General features: G+C 43.0%; 1 long non-coding RNA gene across 3 annotated transcripts in view; it reads left to right on the forward strand.

Moving 5' to 3' along the window:
* The window catches only part of LOC127751217 (uncharacterized), a 23,983-nt gene extending 19,286 nt beyond the window's left edge, over window positions 1-4,697 (forward strand). For all 3 annotated transcript variants that reach the window (XR_008012026.1, XR_008012024.1, XR_008012025.1), the window contains 2 exons: window positions 2,847-3,682; window positions 4,130-4,697. This is a non-coding gene — a long non-coding RNA (uncharacterized LOC127751217). The remainder of the gene's footprint in view (window positions 1-2,846; window positions 3,683-4,129) is intronic.
* Window positions 4,698-4,703: the final 6 nt, after the last annotated feature.

Genomic DNA, 4,703 nt, shown 5'->3' on the forward strand with positions numbered 1-4,703 from the left:
TTGGCAGCCTGAACCTACAGGAAAGCTGTTGTCTATTTTAGAAGCTTGCGCGCAAGATTCCTCCGACAAATATTGGTTTAAAAATCTGCACTAAGGTTTTCCTGAATCAGAACGACAAGGACTATATGACACAGGGGTTTTAGTATACTACCTAAAATAAAAATATTTCATTTGTAATATAACAAAATTAAATTTAAGAAGTTTTAGTAAATTGTAAAATAAAATAATTCAAGATTGTTTTACATATTATACTAAAACCCCTGTGTCATTTTATAGTCCTTGTCGTTCTGATTCAGGAAAACCTTAGTGCAGATTTTTAAACCAATATTTGTCGGAGGAATCTTGCGCGCAAGCATCTAAAACAGCTTTCCTGTAGGTTCAGGCTGCCAAGATCATGAAAATGGGTCTGGAGGTGCATTCTGATCTTGTTTCTTTGTTAAATGAGATGCAGTGAAACAATATTCACTTACACATTGGTAATAGTCATATGACTAAGGCCCAAGAATTATTTTTTCTGAAAAATGCCAAAATGGTCAGCCTAAAGAGCAACACCCCTTAACGACGTGGTCGCCTTGCATGCCAAAATATTGGCAGTCCTTTTTGACTGCCAATGTTTTGCTTTATATGGAAGGCTGCCAATTTTTGGCCTCCTTGAATGCCAAATTTTGGTCTTCTCTCAAAAAGAAGGCCAAGTTTTGGCATTCAAGGAGGCCAAACATTGGCAACCTCTAATAAGAAGGCCAAAATTTGGAATTCAAGTATCTCTCAACACCTTCAATAACAAGCTATATGCACGCCACGATATCTAACGGAACCAAGACGAGTTAGGAGGAAAGTACGCGGGAATGAGGCCTTGCGGCCCCAAAATTTGAAATGCTCACGGCATCTGTCGGGGACTAATCATGCAAGCTATTCATGGCTGAGCGATTATCGGAGCGTATTACTCTGTTTGTTCGGAAAAAACTTTTTCGGTATGTGTGTCTGTGTATCTGTCTGTCCGCCCGATAACTCGAGAACGAATTGAGCTAGCAACCTGGGATTATCGGGGTCGTTTTGTGTTCTAAAGAGACAGGCCGAGCTCAAAGATGAAAATTCTAGCTCAAAAATGAGAATTTTTAAAAATCAAAAACAACGAGTCCCAAAAATGACGTTTTTGAAAATATTTTTTAATGGTTTTCAAGGGGGTTACTCATCAAAGTAGTCTAGAGCCCCTCGGGCGAAAATTTTGTCCGTTTCGCTCTAGCTCAAACCGTTGAGGCGCTAGAGGGTACATTTTCCAATAGGAAGCCCATGAAAACTCTTAAGCAGTTAGTACTTTTTGCTTGTGAGAGTGACTTAGACATCTTCGTTGTTGTTAATGCCGGCAAATTAAGTTCAATACCTAATCATAAAATGCATATGAGCCCTAAAGTTCCATCTCTAACAGATTTGCGCAGGAAATCTTTCAAAAACTATGATTTTTCGACCAAAAATGTCCTTATTTTTTTCACCATAGTGTCCCCTTAATGTAGCTTCTATCGTCCGTTTGAGTGACGGCTCGCTTTGAACCATCTTTTTGCCAGAACCTTTTCTGTCTACTTCCTAATCAAAACTCAACAAACGAAGCACTCTTTTCATGCGCTGAGCATCTTTGGCTGTGTAAGCCGCAGTTTGTGGAATAAATGCAAGTTATGCCAAATCCCTTCTAAGTTATAGATGTAAGCTTATGAAAAGAATCTATAAGGCTAGACCCAGAAGAAGGTGAATATACTTTCTGGCATACCCTGAAATGACTAGAAACGTGTCCGCAATGATTTCGCTATAATTACTGATAGAAAGGAAGCAGCTTCTGAAGTAAGGGAGGGCGGGGCAGTGTGTAACAGATTAAGGAATTTGTAAAAGTCAATCCGTGAAAAAAAAATAGGTAATTAGGGCCCAAAAAAAAATAGATTGGACCTTTACTAACCATGAAAGTCGCTCGGATGTATTACTAGGCGCATTCTCGTATGACCTACAGCTTGTTGAAAAAAGGTCTGCATTTGTTACACACTGCCCCGGCGCGGGGCAGTGTGTAACGACTGTGGGGCAGTGTGTAACAAAGGCTAGGATTGAGCTGTGGAGACGGGTAGAAAGGGAGAAAACAGCTTCCCCTTCCTTTCTATAAAAGCTGCTGATACAACAACAGTTTACATAAAATTATTTTATTGTTAAAATGGTATTTTCTGAAAATTTACGAGTTTTCAATTGAAGACATCAAATTGGTACTTATTTTGGATATATTTTGTGAACTTGAAATATGAACAAAAAGTTGTGCCTGAGTGAGACTGTTAAGGCACAGGCAAGGTGGATTAAGGGACGGTGGCGGCACTCAGTTCCTGAGCGCGTATACCGTATCTGTCCCCGCCCGGCTGCCGCGCCGCCTGCCTACCTCCCAGGGCTGTAGGCTGGCGGCGCGCCGGCGCGCTATGGGGCGCTCGGGGTTTTTCGGCCCTAGCGCCTTTCCTATTGATTTTAGAGGGTTGGTCAAAGCGAGCCGATTAAAGGGCTTGATGTAAGCTATCGAATGAGCACAAGCCGAAGTCTGTGCGACAATTCTGAGAGGATTGCCAGCGAAATTAGTTTGGCGCCGGAACGCGCGCTTGGGTAACTTCGCTCCTGACGCCTCCCCCGTTGGTTTTAGACGAAATTACATCCTCTAAGCGATTAAAGAGCACTAAAAAACCTTTAAAATGAGCTATCACCGAGGTCGATACGACCACTCAGTGAGCTGTGACATCGGAATTAGTGTCGCGCCCGGCCGCCGCGGACCGAGATTCCGTCGCACGCTCGGCTATTTTCGCATCTCGCTCCTTTCTTGTTCATTTCAGCACAAAACTGGTAGGGAATGAAGATGAAGAGGACGAAATAATCTTTCGAACGAACTTACACCGAAGTCGATACGACAAGTCTGTCAGACGCAGCGTCGCATCATAGAAATAAGAGCTAGTTTGGTGCCGGTCCCGGTCTCCGCTTTCAACAACAACAACAATCCCAGCCCAGCTGACTGAGACTGGAGTGACGGCCAAGGCCGCACAGCTGAGAAGTGTGCTAAGGCTGAAATTTTCTATTTTGTTCAGTTTTACAGTTTTAGTACGGCTCAGAGAACTTTTCCCGAAAGACGCGACGACCCCTGAATACCAAATGATGTTCACAGAAGGTATTTAATTCTCACCAACGAAATGTTCTGGCGACCAGCTGATGCTTTAGAGGGTTATGATATGGTACATTGGTAAGAAAACAACTTTAACAGGTTGACATTCTGGCAAGCAATTGACTTGCACTTGACAGTGAAACAATCTTTAATTTCAAGTATGTATGTTGTGCTTTCAATTTTTTTTATCAATCTTGTGAGAACTATATTATTTTCACTTTGTTAACTTTGTTGACTAGACCAAAACATTTGTACTTTGGTAATTTTGTCTAACATTTATCTTCTAAACTGGCACAATTTTGAATTTTTTAATTACGTCTTTCATCCTTTTCCTTTTGTCAGAATCTTCCATTTTTGTCCTGTTATATTGCTTACAAGTGAAAATCATTCTTGTTGTAATATAAAAGCGAATTATGTCCTTGGTTAGCTGTCTTTGGTGCTCCTCACAACCAACTGGTGTATAGGAATGCACTTTTGCATTGTCAACGACTGGAAAAAAATAATAACTCTAGGGTAAGTGAACTCGACATATTAAAACTTATATTTGCTGTCTAAGATAACTGGTGTTACCTTCGAAGAGAAGATTTTCATGGATTTGAACATGCTGAATTGTATGGCACATTGAGTCCTCCAGACTGTATATAATTTTATAGAGTGCTTCAGATGGTTTGAGTAAATGGCCGTCACTTCTTTTCTCTATTATGGAATCATTTTCATTTTGAGAATCTGGAGGTGCTTGCAACATCTCAAAACACTTGTCACAGTGTTTTGCAGCAGTAGCTCTTCTAGCTTTTCTGGCAACATAACCACTGAACATATGTAGAGCCTTCTCATCTATTTTATTTCTCTCTTCATAGGCATGTTCGAACAGTGAAGTCAGTGATTCAACAGGCTCGCCACTGTCCAGCAGATTATCAAGCTCCTTCTCAAACTCAATTCTTCTTTGCTTTTCTGTTTCAGAAATAATATCTGTTGAGCTGAGAAGGGCATTCAACATTTCTCCACCAGTTATATTGCTTCCCCGAGGAGGTTTAAGGCGTTTACACCGCCCGAGTTGCAAGCGAAATCCGCTAGGGCTCGCCACTGTCGGCAGCGCAGCGGCTAGGCTGGCAGAGTGGCTGCCGGCGGCCGCTGCCAGCTCGGTGCGGGAGGCTGTCATAGTTGGTCAAACATCCCAGGACCCCAATAAGTGAATAGACTATGCAGGGCTACTGGCTGGACGCTACCTGGACGTGGACGTGGTCGAGTCGGCCGACAGGAGTCGCGAGAACAAAAGGTGTCCCCCTCCCCCTCCCCTCCCACGCACTGCACCGCTGCAGCGGGGTGCGGGTGCGCTGTGCTGAGGACGGCGGACCGGACAGGCGAGCGAGCGCGGCCTGGCCCGGGGCTCCAGCCGGCGGCTCTCGGCTAAGTCCTGGGAGTCGATTCCGTTCAAAAATTTACTTATTTCAAGATATATATAAAAATGATCGGCGTTTCACACACTGCAAAACAAGCCCCACTTTGCAGATGCATTTAAAAAAAAGTTAATATT

This window comes from Frankliniella occidentalis, unplaced genomic scaffold (genome assembly GCF_000697945.3).
Source record: "Frankliniella occidentalis isolate FOCC.00 unplaced genomic scaffold, Focc_3.1 Scaffold383, whole genome shotgun sequence".
In the NCBI taxonomy this organism is placed as follows: domain Eukaryota; kingdom Metazoa; phylum Arthropoda; class Insecta; order Thysanoptera; family Thripidae; genus Frankliniella; species Frankliniella occidentalis.